The sequence below is a fragment of the Rattus norvegicus genome, chromosome 2 (assembly GCF_036323735.1).
Source record: "Rattus norvegicus strain BN/NHsdMcwi chromosome 2, GRCr8, whole genome shotgun sequence".
Classification (NCBI taxonomy): Eukaryota; Metazoa; Chordata; class Mammalia; order Rodentia; family Muridae; genus Rattus; species Rattus norvegicus.
In genome coordinates this window covers 163,034,405-163,050,482 of record NC_086020.1, presented here as the reverse complement: position 1 = coordinate 163,050,482, position 16,078 = coordinate 163,034,405, and the positions used below count along the sequence as shown (strand labels likewise).

General features: G+C 36.7%; 1 long non-coding RNA gene across 6 annotated transcripts in view; it reads right to left on the bottom strand.

The window, feature by feature from the left end:
• LOC102547227 (uncharacterized) overlaps window positions 1–11,724 on the bottom strand; it is a 62,244-nt gene extending 50,520 nt beyond the window's left edge. For 2 of the 6 annotated variants that reach the window (XR_010064311.1, XR_010064310.1), the window contains exon 1: window positions 3,159–11,657. This is a non-coding gene — a long non-coding RNA (uncharacterized LOC102547227). Of the gene's footprint in view, window positions 1–3,158 lie in introns of all 6 variants that reach the window. The other 4 variants (XR_005501009.2, XR_005501012.2, XR_010064309.1 and 1 more) reach the window with 4 other exon arrangements.
• Between the last annotated feature and the right edge of the window lie 4,354 nt (window positions 11,725–16,078).

Here is a 16,078-nt window from a genome sequence, read left to right as displayed (position 1 = left end):
TTCTATGCTCCAGCTGAACTCTGTTGAACTCCTTCTTCTTCATTCCTTCTAGTGGCTCAATCTGAACCTCTTCTCCCTCTCCCTCTCTCCCCCTCTCTCCCTCCCCCTCACCCCCCCTTTTTCTTCCTCTTTCTCTTTGTCCTTTCCCTGGTTGGCAATAGTCCCATCCTATTCTCTCTTCTACCTGACCATTGGGTAATCAGCTTTTATTGACAAGGCAGAGAATAAATGGTAAGAATTTTTATACAAACGAGACAGGATATTTTTTATTTAAGCATTATAATTCCATGTCTTGACTAAACCAAATATGAAGAAGAGAATTTGGCATTTGAATAACACAAGCATAACCTTTCCATGGTCACAAAAATATTATGCCTACAGGCCTGGAACAAAATCATTAGTGCTTTTAATGTCTGTCCATCTTTGAGGCTTGGGGGCTTGGACCCTTCAGCCTTCATAACCATGCAATTTCTCTCTTATATTAAATTTATTTCTGTGAAAAAGATATTTGTATATCCTCTTGGTTCCTTTATCTGGAAAAATGTGTTGGCTCTGAGGTTTTAGGCAATAGTTCTCTCTTTGTTCTAAATATGTTGAAAGTTAATTGTTAATGTGACAGTTTTAATAATTGAAGCCCTTTGTTGGGTGATTTAGTCATGGTGATTCTGATGATGAATATTACTGGCATTATTATAAAAAAAGACTTAAGAGAGTACATTTGTCTTTCCCACCAAGTAGGGATGTAGCAGAAAATGCCACCTTTGGAGCAGAGAGTAAGGCCATGACAGAATTGAATTTCTTGGTGCCTTGATTTTGTATTTTTTAGGCTACAAGATGTGAGAAATGTTACTAGTGTTTATAAATTGCCCAAGAAGCTCAAGAAGAAGTAAGACCAAAGTATGTCTTCAGTCCTTTTTAGAAGGGGGAAAATGCTCATAGGAGGAAATACAGAGACAAAGTGTGGAACAGGAACTAAAGACAAGGCCGTCCAGAGATGGTCCCACCTGGGGATCCATCCCACATACAGACACCAAACCCAGACAATATTGCTGATGCCAAGAAGTGCATGCTGACAGGAGTCTGATATAGTCGTATCCTGAGAAGCTCTGCCAGAACCTGACAAATACAGAGGCAGATCCTTGCAGCCAACCATTGGACTGAGAACAGGGTCCCCAATGGAGAAGTTAGAGAAAGGACTGAGGCAGCTGAGGGGTTTTCAATCCAATAGGAAGAACAACAATATCAACCAACCAGACATTCCAGAGCTCCCAGAGTTCCCACGGGCTAAACCACCATCCCAAGATTACACAAGAAAAGGCCTATGGCTCCAGCCACATGTGGAGCAGAGGATGGTCTTGTTGGCATCAATGGGAGGAGAGGTTCTTGGTCCTATAAAGGCTCTATGTCCCAATGTAGGGATGTAGGGAAGGCAGGGTAGGGAGGCAGGAGGGAGTGGGTGTGTGAATAGGGGAGTACCCTTATAGAAGCAGGGGGGAGGGAGGATGGGACAGGCAGTTTATGGACTGGAAACCAGGAAAGGGGATAGCATTTAAAATGTAAATTAAAGAATACCTAATAAAAAAGAAAACAAAAGAAATAAATTGCCCACTATGAAGTATTTTTATTACAGTGACCTGTAATGGGCTAAGACAGCACTTGGACCCTGTTAATCTTAAAAGTACTAACCACTCTTATTCTATTAGTAAAGAACTAATGACAATCTATCCAATAATCAGAAAATAGAAGTAAGCAAAATGTAACAAATCAGTATCTCCAATTGTCAGGCTAAGGAAGTTCTTGTTGTCTTGACTGAGATCATTGATCCTGTCTACCAAGAGGAAACTAAATTCTATTCCATAACAATAGAGGTAAGAAAGAATGGGCTTGGAAGTTTCCTAAAAATTTTTATTTTATTTTATTTTAGTATTTTACATTATTTATGTTGCTATGCCCTATGATAAAAGTAAGAAAATTAAAATTGTGACCTAGAAAAGTTTAGAAATGATCCAGTTTCTTTGTCAAGAAAGGTTTTTTTATCACTTCATCAAGTTTAAAATAAAATATGTCTTACTGCAGTGTGATGAAGACAAAGGAAATACAGACAAGGTAATTGAATAAAGTAAGTTATACACAGTCTTCAGCCACATGACCAGTTACTGGAATGTTAACTCTAATTATCACAAGACTCATTATCTCCTTTCCTATAAATATCTATATATCACCTACGTACCATCTATATATGTGTCATCTATCATCTATCTATATCTATCACCTATCATTTATGACCATCTACTATATTGATCTCATCATTATATCTCATATATTTATCATTTATTTTCATCTATAAGTCATCTATATAGATCATCTATCTAATCTGACATTTTTCTGTATATCTATATCTGTCTTTAATCAGTCTATATCTACCTATCTATTTACCATCTATCTTTTTATCATCATCCATTTATGATTTATGATCTAACTATATCTACCTATCATCTATCGTCTATCTACCTCTATCTTCTATCCTCCTCTATCTATCTACCTGTCTGACTGTCTGTATATATATATATATATATATATATATATATATCCACTTTTCTATCTATTTATGTACCTATCTATCATCTATCTATTTATCTATCTATCTATCTAAAATAAACTGTTTATTCAATACACTGTTAAACTATTCTTTAGTAGTTAGCCACTTGGTTCTAATAGTCTACAGAAATTAACTGTACTAATTTGCCTTAATTGATTAGTATTATAAAATACGTGAGGCTTGAAAACTTGCAAAGAAGAGAGGATTACTGAGCTTATAGTTCTTGAAGCTGAAAGTCCAAATATCCTCATGCCAGAACCTGTAAAGACCTTGTATCACAGCATGATAAATTGCAGTGGGAACAGAAACATGTCTGAGAAGAAAGCACATAATGCCTAAGTCTGAAGACTGAGGCAAAGGCCCAACTCTGCCACTCATTTAGCAATTCATTCATAAGAATTAGCTCAAGTCCCTGTAAGAATGACCTTGATTTCCTCTGCTAACAGCACCCACAATGACTTCTCTTAGGCTCAACTACTTCTTATATCACAGCTTTGAAGACCATTCCTCCAGCATGAAAAAATTGAGGAGCAAAACATACCCAAAGAATAACACTCACTTTGCAATGATAATCTTTTCATGAAAATTGCTTCTCTCAGATTACATTTGTGAGCAAATTGCATTTCCACGGGTACATTTCTAGAAGAGAAATTCATAAATCAAATGAGATGAATATTTTATAGCACTTGAGGTATACTGCCAACTTGCTCTCCAGAAATTGTGTCCTCATTTAGAATTCCTTTGGAATTACTATCTTTTTCAAATATTTTACAACATGAGTCATATTTGATATAAATTTTAAAACAGGATTTTCTAGAATTACTAGTAACAAAGGATTAATATTATTGTTTCATTTCTTTGATTACTAAAGAGATTGTGCAAATGAGTATTTCCTCTTGTTTTCCTTTTATGAATTATAAATTTATGAACTTTATAACTTGAATTGATTCTTAGTGTTTTCCCAACACATGTAACATCACATAAATTTATTAAACCTAAGTTTATTTTATCTACACAAATGATTTTTTCAAAGATTTATTTTTATTTTATATATATGATTGTTTCATCTGCATATACATAATTATCACTTGTGTCTCTGGTGCCACAGAGAACAGAGGAGATGCCTTGGATCCCCTGGAACTGTTAAAAAGACAGCTATAAGCTACTATGTGGATCCACAAAAGATTCTTTATGTTTTATTTATATTTCAACTTTATCAGCACGGTTCGAACTGCAGTAGCTTAGCTGGAGAGATGATACAGTGCTGACAAGCACTTGATGTGCCTGCAGTTTCCTGCATCTAAATTGTGTGGCTCCAAATACTTATAACTCCAGATCAAGAGTGCACACCACCATTCTCTTGTTTCTGCAGGCATCTTCACACATGTGTGTGCATATCCACAGGCACAATTCCATGTATACATAAACAAATAGTAAAATTTTAAAGGGATTCAAAGTGTAATCATTTATTTATCAAACATATCAATCTATTAATTCACGTCCTATGTTATTCCTTCAAACATGTCTACACTTACAAGCTACACTTAATCTAAAAATCAGGTCTTTTCACCCTCTTCTCTCTTCAGAACTTTAACATTTACTGTTTGTTTTCTTCTTGTTTTAACATGTATTTTTAATGGCTTTGTTTAGGTGTTTGCTATGATTTTAATGTTCAGCGTGGGTAGAAAATACATTTCATCTCATTTCTAAAGTCCATTCACTGAGCATAAATTTACTCAGTGATTGTTCCATAGTTCATGCAAAGCTTGACATGACTACTAGAGGTAGATGTGGGAACAAGTATTTAAATCAATTGGCAAGTGCACTTGACTGAATATTAGAGTGGATATTGTGGACAGAATTTTGAATGCCTCCCACAGGCTATATTCTCAACACTTCTTTATATTTAGGAAGGCTATGTAATCTACAAACAACCCTCAGGGAAGCAGGCAGGTGGGCGGGCAGCTATTTTCAGTAACTTTTTGTTTTCTGATTTACTTCCTTGTGAACTTGTGTTGACACTATGTACTGAGCCACCTTATTAAGCCCTCCCCACTCTGAAGAGCCGGGGCCCTCTGAAATTGCACACTAAAATAAATCTCTTCTCTCTTACTTGGCTTCTGTCAGCCACCTTTTCTTAGGAATGAGAAAATAATACATTAAGAGAAGGAGATGAGAAGAATGTGTAGAGAAGTAGCCCAAGTGCTAGAAAACCTGCCTGCTCTTTAATATGCTGTGATGTCAATTCATTCCTTATAGAAGACAAGTATTACAGAAAAGGATATGTACAATAATGTTAAAACTGAAAACTGGGGGAAAAAAGTCATTGTTTTGGACAGAGTGGATTTGCATAGGCTACTGTTAATATTAAAATTTATCTCATCATAAAATTACCTAATGTTCTAAGATTAAAAAATGTGTTTCCAAATTATTATTCATGTTCCTACAAATTTACATTATAGTTTCCCTTTAACATGCTGAAACATTTTCATATGTAATTCACATAGACAAAAAAGTCAGAAATGAGTATTTTAAGAACTTAGTCACTGTTTCCAAGCAGAGTTTGTTTCTCTTCTTAAATGGGAATGCTGGGCAGATTTGGCCTTTGTAATATTTTCACTCACTCATGTCCAAACTTGGGTACATGTGCTCAGCAAAACTGAATAAAAGCAAGTATCCCAGACATAAAGTCATTGAACAAACTTTTTGTTCAACTTCTCCAAGCTATATCTTCTCCAGGCTTAATGGTCTTTAATAAACTCTTTGTAGAGCTTCTAACATAAAACAAAAAGTCAAGTCATACCAGAATATATCTATGAGTAATAATGTAGTTTTCTTTTCTTAAAATTTCTATTTTGTTTCTTATTCCTCTTTGTTTTTAGTGGAAAATAATTTTATACAATATATTCTATTCATGGTTTCCTCTTCCTCATCTCCTCCCAATTCTTCTTACCTCCTTACCCTTCAAACTCCATGCCTTCTTTCTCACTCTTTTAAGAAGACAGAGGGAAATCTTTAAAAAGAGAGCAAAACAAAATGGACAAGTATACATACAAAAAACCCAAATGTCAAGTACAAAAATTGAATGCATACACACATGCACAAGACGCACATAATACACACACACACACACACACACACACATAAAAATACAAAATCTGAAACTATAAAATACAAACAAAAAACTGTAAGCTTTAAAAAATATGCCCAAACAAAGCAACATGAGACAAAATTCTCCAAAATACCATTGAGTTTGCTCTATGCTGGCCATCCATTGATTGGCATAGGGTATTGTCATAAGTTTGGTTTTTATAGTGTGAATCCTTTAGAAAAACTAATTTTTCTATTCTAAGAAGTTGTTAATTAATAACTTTTTCAGTAGGTCTGGGAAGTTGTGTTCATTTCCCTGTTTTAGCATAGGACACACCTCTGGTTTAACCTTTGCAGGGCCTGTGCATACTGCCACAGTTTCTGTTCGTAAATATGTTAATCCTGTTGCATCTGGAAGACACTGTTTCCATGATGTCATCAATACCTTCTGGCTATTACAGTTCTGCCTCCTCTTATGCATAGTTCCAGAGACCTGAGGGCAGAGTTTGATTATGACATCGCATTTAGCACTGTGTGGCCCAAGGTCTCTTTCTGGATGATAGCACAGCACCATTTGGAGTAATTTTATTGATACACATTGATGTTTTCCATTTGGGCCAGTCATTGGTTGTCACTCTCTGCTCTATCTTTCTCCCTGTCCTTCCTGTAGGCAGGGCATATTTTAGGTAGAAAATCTTCTGAGTGGGTTGCTATTCTTTTCCCCTCCACTGGGAGTCCTGCCTCGCTTCAGGAAGTGGCCACTTCAGAATCCATATGCCTCACTGCTAGGAGTCTCAGCTAGAGTCCACCCCCAATCTTGTTTTAGAGATGCTCTGCTTCTGTTCTGCCAACCAGTTTCTGTTCTCTCTCCTGCTCTCCCTGTACCTCACCCACTTCTAGCCACTCCCTCACCATTCTCTCTCTCACCCAGTTTCCTCCCTGCCATTCCAATATTTATTCTATTTCTCCTTCTCAGAAAGATTCAACCATCCTTGTAATGTAATCATCCTGTATTTTATGGCTAATATACCCATATAAGTGAGTACATACCTTACTCAGGCTATGTTCTACTTCCATCCATTCACCCACAAAATCCATGATGCTCTTGTTTTAAACAGCCGAATAGTATTATCTTGTGTAAATCAACCACATTTTCTTTATGCATTCTTCAGTTAAGGGAAATCTAGGTTGTATCCAGTCTCTGGCTATTGCAAATAAGGCTGCCAAGACCAAAGTTGAGCAAGTGTCCTAGTTGGTTGGTGAAGCATCTTTTGGGTATATGCCTAGGAGTGGTACAGTTGGTCCTTGAGTTAGAACCATTCCCAATTTTCTGAGCAACTGTCTGGGTTATTTTCTCACATATCAGGTGTCTATAGGTGTGTGCGTGTGGATGTATTTCTGGTTCTTCAACTCAGTTCCATCCATTGATCAATATGTCTGCTTCTATGCCAATATCATGCTATTTCTATTACAATATCTCTGTTACAACTTGAGGTTAGGGTTGACATTTTAAAAATTATTCAGTATTATTTTAGCTGTCCTGTTTTTGCTCTCTCTCTCTCTCTCTCTCTCTCTCTCTCTCTCTGTCTCTTTCTGTCTCTGTCTTTCTTTGTGTGTGTGTGTGTGTGTGTGTGTGTGTGTGTGTGTGTACGTTGTATGTCTGTGTCTTCTTACAAAGCTGAGAATTGTTTTTTCCAAGATCTCTAAAGAATTGTATTGGAATTCTGATGGGTATAGTATGCAATCTGTAGATTGCTTTTGGAAGAATAATATTGTCATTATATTAATCCTACCAATTCATGAGCATGGGGAGTCATTCCATCTTCTGATTTCTTCCACTTCTTTCTTCAATGTCTTAAAAATTTATCATATAAAACTTTCACTTGCTTGGCTAGAACTTCCAAACTTATTCTATATTTTTTGAGTGTACTGTGTCGTTTTCCTGATTTCTCTTTCAGTCCACTTGACATTTATGTATAAGAAGGCTACTGATTTTGTGAGTAAATTTTGTCTACTGCTAGTTCGCTGAAAGTGTTTATCATTTGTAGGAGTTCCCTGGTAGGATTTCCAGTCATTTATGTGTGAAACCATATCATCTGCCTCTACATAAAGACATTTTGGCTTTTTCCTTTCTTATTTGTATCTACCTCCCTGATCACCTTCAGGTGTTTTATTTCTAGCTGAGGTTTTAAGTATTATATTGACTTATATAGTACATAGAGAGAGAGAGTAGGCATCCTTTTCTTTTTCCTGATTTTAGTTAAACTGCTTTATGTTTCTCTGCATTTAGGTTGATGTTGACTATGGGCTTGTTATAAATTGACTTTTATTAACATGGGGGTATGTTACTTGAACTCTCAGTCACTCTAAGTCTACTATCCTGAAGGGATATTGGCTTTTGTCTAAAGCCTTTTCTCCTTCTAGTGAAATGATTGTATAATTTGTCTTTCAGTCTTTATATGGTGGCAATAGGTTAAATAGCTTATCTGACCCAGATTTAACTTTAGTACATCATATATACATATATATGATATGTTAAATTATATATATAATTATTTATTTTAGATTTTTCAATGTGGTGGAATACAGATTTTTAAACTATACCCCCTTGATTTCCTTGATATCTGTTGTTCTGTTTCTCTTTTGATTTATAGTTTTATTAATTTGGATCTTATTTCTCCATCTTTTAGTTAATTGGGCTAAAGATTTTTCTATCTTATTCATTTTCTCAACGAATCAATTGTTAGTTTCATTGATTTTGTATTGATATTTTGGCCTTTACTTTATTGATTTCATCTCCCAGCTTGGTTATTTCTTGCTATATATTTACTTATGTTGTTAGTTCTTTTCCTCTAAAGTCTTCAGCAGTGGCCTTAAGTTCTTAGTATGAGATCTCTCCAACATTTTTCTGTATTTACTAAGTGGTATGAACTTGTCTCTTAGCAACTCCTAATTTGTTTCCCAGACGTTTGGGTACACTGTGTTTTATTTTCACGCAATTCTAAAAAGTTTTAAATTTATTTATTAATTTATGTCTTTACTTATTTTTCATTTTGTAGTGAGTTTTCCAGTTTTTAAGAATTTGCAAGCATTCTGCTGTTATTCAGATTTAATATAAGGTGATCAGTAAAGAGACAATATTTAAATTTTCTTATATCTTTTGAGACTTGCTTTGCAATCAAGTATGTAGTCAATTTTGAGAAAGTTCTATGAACTACTGAGAAGATGATATATTCCTTTGTGCTTGGGTGAAATGCTCTGTAAATATCTGCTAGGACCATTTAATTAGTGACATTATTTAACTCCAACATTCTTCTGATTAGTTTTTAACTGAAAGATCTGTTGATTGTCAAGAATTGGCTATTGGAATCACTCACAATAACTGTGTGGACAAACATGTAATTCCAGCTGTAGTAGTGCTTCCTTTATGAACTTGGGTGTCCACGTGTTTTGTCTATAAATGTTTATTTAGATTGACAGTATATTCTTGGTGGGTTTATTTTCTTTGGTGAGTATCTAGTATCTTTCTCTATCTCTTTTGATTAATTTCTGTTTATAGTGTCTTTCTTCATACATTAAAATGGCATACCATCTTGCCTCTTGGGTTCTTTTACTTGGAGTTTCTTCTTCCTTCCTTTTACCCTATGGCAACATCTATTCTTTATAATAAGGTGTGCTTCCTGGATGCAGCAAAAGAATGGGCCAAGTTTTCTAATTTGGAATTTGATACTGTTAATATTTGGTGGTGTCAGTAGCAGTATGTATTTATTCCTGCTATTTTGTTGTTGTTTTGTGGATTGCCCTACATTTTCATTAGATGGTTTGGGTTTATTTATTCTTTTGCTTTCTGCAGTGTGGTTAATCTGTTCAAACTACATTTTCCTTCTGTTCTTTTCTGTAGAACTGGATTGGTAGATATATTCTGCTCGAATTTGGCTTTATCATGGAATGATTTACTTTCTGTCTATTGTGATTGATAGTTTTGCTGGGTATAGTGATCAGACATGGATTTTGTGGTTTCTTATAATTTGTAGAACCTTCTGGTTTTTAGAGTCTTTATTCAGATGTCAGTTGTTATTGTAATTATTATTTGCTATTTTCCCTTATAGCTTTTAATATTCTTTCCTTGTTCTGAGTGCTTTGATTATCATTTGTTGTAGAGAATTTGTTTTCTGGCCTAGTCTATTTGGATGTCTCTATGCTTCCTGAGTCTTGTGGGTTAGGCAAATTTATTCTATGATTTTTATCAAAAACATTTTCTGTACTCTGACCTGACTTTCTTATTCCTCTCTTTTCATTGTAGAATCGATCTTTTCATAATGTTCTAGATATCCTCAATCTTTTGTGCTTCAAATTTTTAAAATGAACATTTTCTTTGACTGAGATATTCCTTTCTACTAACTTGTCTTCAACTCCTGAAATTCTCTCTTTCATGTCTTATACTCTGTTGATGAGGCTTGTCTCTGAGATATTTGTTTGACTTCCTAAATATTTCTTTTCCAGTTTTATTTCAGTTTGTGGTTTCTTTGGTAACTCTATTTATTTGACAAATTCTACTGTCATGTTTTAAGTTACTTTTATTATTTCATCCCTCTCTTTAGTTGTGTTTTCATGGACTTCATTAATGAATTTATTAATATCTTCTTTGAAGTCCTTTCCTTGGGATTCAGCTGTATTACATTTTTAAGCACTTACTCTAGTAAGATTACTAAATATGGGTAGAACCATACTGTCTTGGCTGGTAATGTTTGTGTTTTGTGCTGGAGTCTAGGCCTCTGGGATTGGGATGACTGAGGCACTTTAAAGTGTTGATATCTGATCTTCTATTTATTGGGTGGGTCTTTTGTTTCCTTGTTTCTGTTGCTTTCTCTTAAGAAAGTGTAATGCCTGTGGGTTGCCTGGTAGGGATTACTTCTGTAGGCCAGTGAGTAGCAGAGAGAAATAGAAGTGGGCTAGTAGAACAGGTTGAGCAGAGCTTCAGCTAAGACATAAGAGGATGCTGTTCACTCCTAGATACTGGATCTCCAGAGATCCGAATGTGTGTTGGAAAGAGTGGATTCTGCAGGTAATACTTGAAACGGCAAAGAATTATCATGAGAGACAGAGAAGAAAGTACCAGGAGATACCCTTGGTCTGAAGCCAGAGTTAGAATCTCCAGTGAATGTGGTTGAAATGGGAGGTTGTTATTAGGCTAAGCATGAGAATGGAGAGATCATAAAGAAAGATAGAAAAGATAGTGTGATTCACCTACCTGAATCCCTGATGAATTCCAACACTAAACATCTCAGGTAGAAAGTGTAGAAGTGAGGGGTGAGGAAAGGATGGGGGTAAACTGGAAGGGTGGGGGTGGGGCTAAGAGAGTACAGTGGGATAAGGAAAGCTGAGTCCACACAGGTTTGATTGAGTCACTAGGGAATAGAGTAGGGATACAGGAGAAGACCCTGCAAGCAATAGGGTACAGAGCTAGGAAGAGCACCAGAGAGATTGTATTGGTGGACAGGAAGTAGAGAACAAATTGCCTAGGTGAATCAGGTCCAGAGTGAGCATGGAGGATTCTTGGTAGCATGTGTTGCTGGAAATAGGCAGCTGACCCAAAGGATCAGGGACATCTTCTTTGAATCTCCAAATGTAATGCTTGACATCATTAATCTGTCCAATTCTACTTTTTACTTACTTCTTTTCTGCAAATCAACAAGCATATACTATCTATCAGCAAAAAGCAAAACCAGAAGCAAATCTTATAAACAAAATCCCAAACTTTGTCTCAAGCTAGTTTCTTCTTGAAGCTCCATGCAGTTTTTTCTCTTTTCAGTCTAGGACCCAACTTTCCATGACTATTACTTTATGTACCCTTTATCCTTTTATTCCTCAATTCATTTCAATTGTCTAGCTTAGTGATAGACTTGACTTTGTTTTAAAAGTCTTTCATTTTCTTTCCTATCAGCAACACCAACATCCCTTCCCCCTGAAGAGTTCTCTTCCTATTTCTTTTGTGTTTTTACCTACTTCCCTTCTTTCCTTCCTCCCTCCCTCCCTCGCTCACTCCCTCCCTTCCTTCCTTCCTTCTTCCTTCCTTCCTTTATTTATTTTTCTTACCATGCAGGTGCTATGGTATACTTGTTGTTACAGAAGACTATTATTATTGGGAATCAATTCTTTCTTCTTACCATGTGAGTCCTGGAGCTCAAACTCAGGTCATAAGGCTTGATAGTAAAGTAAGTGCCTTTTCTTTCTGCACCATCTTGTTATCCTGCCCCCCACCACCACCACAGAAACACACACACACACACACACACACACACACACACACACACACACACTTTTTTCCATTAGACTCCTCCCTTTTCCTCTTTAGCTGTAATTTAAATGAATAATAGCAGGACTCAACAAAAACAAAACAACTTACTTGTTTAATGGAGATTCTTTCCTACTGGGTGGACAAATATATGAATTCTCTCCAGAAGACCTCTGGCACATAAACTTTCAGCCTTTATTTTCCTACTGAGCTAGGTACAGGCTGCTGGTGCTCTGAGAAGTAATTACACAATTGCACTTGCCATTTTAATTGTGTGGTACAATTTAGTATTATGTAAAGTAAGAAATATAGGGGTAAAAAAATAGTTGTTTCTATAGACATTTAGATGAATGCTTTGAAAAGCTCCACAGTAACTAGTAATGTGTTGAAAATTGCAGTCAAATTAGCTGAAAAACAAGAGCACAAAAACCATAATGCTTGAAATCTGGCTTCATTTAACACTGAAATCGTGTTACCAAGGACTGCTCAGGGAAGCAGTATGTAGAATTTGTGAGTGACACACCATGTCTGAAAAGGCAAAGCTGAGTAGCTGAGTTTCACCTAATGATGCATTCAGACAGGCAAGCAAAGGCTTGACCTCACATTAAAGGAAAACTTAAAAGGCATACACATATATGTTTTGAGGTGTCTAAGTGTCACTTTAATGATTTAATGATCTTCGGCCTTTCACCAACTCTAATTAACCAACTGCTTATGCTAATTGTCATGCCTATGAAGCTGCTTTCCTTAGGACTCGTGATTACACCACGAGGCCACTTCTGTTCCTGTTCTTTTTCTTTAAACTATTTAACTTTCAAGCCTTTCAGTCTTTCCAGCATTAAAGAATAAGCCTCACACCTGCATGTTCTTTGCAACAAGGGCCCCACTTCATTCTGTCAGGACATCCATCCACCTCCCTCTGCCTACCTTCAGCACAGGCTAAACATAGTAGCTATTTTTAGAAAGTTGAGATGTAATATCTACTGAAAATGTCAGTCCCGCATTGTAACCTATGAAGTAGAAGTCCAGCTTTTATGAATATCAGTTATGTATAAATCCCTGTACTGTGAAATCACGTTTCATAAGCGTAGGAAAGATGATGCTCAGTTAGGGAGTAACCATTTTAATTGGCAAACCATCATTTTAATTGGCAAACTGGAGCATAATTTTAAAAATAAAATATGGATTTCCAAGATCATCCAGATATGGAGAGATGCCGCTATAGCTTTTAGTTCAATCTAGTGTCTGATCCCTCTGGGGTTTTGATGAACCATACAGAGCACACAGAAATATTTTTTCATTTTATAAACTCTGGCACTAATTGTCTTAATAATTACTGACTTACTCATGATGTGGCAGATAATGTGAGACTAAATGAGGCTTGGACCTGGCACTGTTCATCTCCAGCCACCTTTGAAATGTCCCCAAGCATCTTTACGATGGGCAAGGATTATTTTCAAGAACTGTATAGTAGAAACGGTCAAGCTCTATGAAAAAAGTCATGCTTGTCTGTTCTCAGGTTGTTTATCGTCAGAGTTACACATGATAGCTTTGTTTATGTGTGGTTGCTTGGGCTATATGAGTTTTATGCATCTGAGTTCCACAATATTCATACAGAGGTCAAGGGACAACCTTAAGTGTCGGTCCTCCCCCTTCACCATTTTTGAAAGAGGGTGTCATTTTGTACCTGCTACACCAGGTTAAGCCTGTGAGATTCTGAGGAATCTCCCATTACTGTGTTCCAATCATGCAGAAACTATAGATGGGTGCTACCAACTCTGCTATCTTTCTGTAGGTTCTGGAAATTGGAACTCAGGGCTCAGGATCTACCTGACCAATTCTCTACCCATTGAGCAGTCTTGCTCTAGTTTCTATTGAAAAGGATTTGACTGACTGGGATTCACTAGTCATTTATTCCTTGGCCTTCTCTTTTTGATATTTGTTTTTGCTGGTGGTGGTATTTGATTTTTCAAGCCAGGGTTTCTCAGTGAAACCAAACCTGTCTTTCTTAGAGTGCTCTGTAGACCATGCTGGCCTCAAACTTGCCTGCCTTCACCTCCTCAAGTGCTGGGCTTAAAGGCTGGGCTTTGCTCTCTTTTAAGTCCTCAAATAGTTAGAAATTACAAAGGCAGACTTTTATTAGCATACCTAAGAAAAGCATCAAAACATGAGTCAAATAAACTCCAAGGTTGTACCCTCAGTCCCATACATGCCTTTTTGCTTTGTTAATCTACTGGCAGCTACTGCTGGTCATTAACAAAACCTTGAGAAAAAGAAGGTTTTAACATATTTCTCACAGAACTTTCAAAATAACAGACTTCTCCAACAGGACTTAAAGGTGACAAGAGATGAGGTGAATGTACAAAGTAGGCGACAACACATTGGTGGGGTGGGGAGATAAAGAAAGCAATGGCAATGAGACACAGGGTGAAAGTTCTTTAAGGGATAGAGATTTATTTCTGTCATTGTTACATGGCACCATTCATACTGTGAGTTATTGAAGCTTAAAAGCCGTTTTACATTTATTGATTGAGCTACCAGTTATTTATTTACTGTTCTACGATCCTTCATCTTGCAGCAATAAAACCCTCAGGCCAAAAGCAACGTTGAGGAAGAAAGGGCTTATATTTGTAGGCCATATCCCATCATTGAGGGAAGTAAGGATAAGAACTTAAAGCAAAAACCATAAAGGACAATAGCTTGTTGGCTTGTCCACTGGTTCATACTCAGCTAGTTTTCTTTTTTATTGGATATTTTTTAATTTACATTTCAAGTGTTATCCCTTTTCCTTGTTTCCAGTCCATAAATCCCCCTTATCACCTCCCCCCTCCCATTCTTCTATGAGGGTGTACTCCTACCCATCCACCCTCCCCTTCCTGCCTCCCTGCCCTGACATTCCCTTTTACTGGGGAGTAGAGCCTTAGCAGGACCAAGGGCTTCTCCTCCCATTGGTGCCCAACAAGGCCATCCTCTGCTAGGTATGCAGCTGGAGCCATGAGGCAGTCCATGCTTACTCTTAGGATGGTGGTTTAGTCCCTGGGAGTTCTGGTTGGTTGGTATTGTTCTTATGGGGCTACAAAACCCTTCAGCTCTTTCAATCCTTTCTCTAACTCCTCCAATGGGGACACGGTTCTCAGATCAATGGTTGGCTGTGAGCATCTGCCTCTGTATTTGTCATGCTCTGGCTGAGCCTCTCAGGAGGGTAGTCTTTGTACTAATGTTATAGTCCACAGTGGGCTGCATTGTTCTACATCAATTACCAAGTAATAAAGACAATCCTTCATAAACCTTTCCACAGGTCAGTTTGTACTAGTCTTTCCTCTGAAATGATTCTATGTGTGTCAAGTTTACAATTACATTAAGATATTTGCATGCTAGAAATTGAGCCCCCAGGCTCACACATGCTTGACAAATATTCTAACACAAGCCTGCATCTGAGCACACAATTTTTTTTTTTTTGGTTCTTTTTTTCGGAGCTGGGGACCGAACCCAGGGCCTTGCGCTTCCTAGGTAAGCGCTCTACCACTGTGCTAAATCCCCAGCCCCCTGAGCACACAATTTTAAAGTAGAATGTTCAGCACTAATTTTGGGTGTAGTTTGCTTCTCCGACAAGTTATTAAAACCTATAAAATTTTATTTACAGTGAGGATATTTCAGTAAAAATGTCCATGCAATGAAGTTTACTTACTCTACATTTCCATACATTAGATTGTTCCAAATTGTGCATCAGCTGCCTTTTTCAAATCTATTTTTCTTAAGCTTTCCTCTTTGGAATATAAGCGCAGCTGAACCTCATTCACTTAAACTAGAGAGCATGCTAAAGTTCTCAAATGTTATCTTAGTGCTTCTCGTGTGTAAGGTTCTGATTGTCTTTTTCTTGACTTAGACACAATACTGAATAGGTGAAAGTTTTCCATACTTGCAATTTCCAAACTATGTGCTTGCATTGTAAATATATATGATGTATAGATATTTACTTATGGAGTACTTTTAAACAATAAAGAAACAAAAATAAAATACAACTAACAGTGGACCTTCCAAGACCAGTGTTAAGTAGCTCATAAATTATAAACTCTATCCAAAGGCAGTGCTAT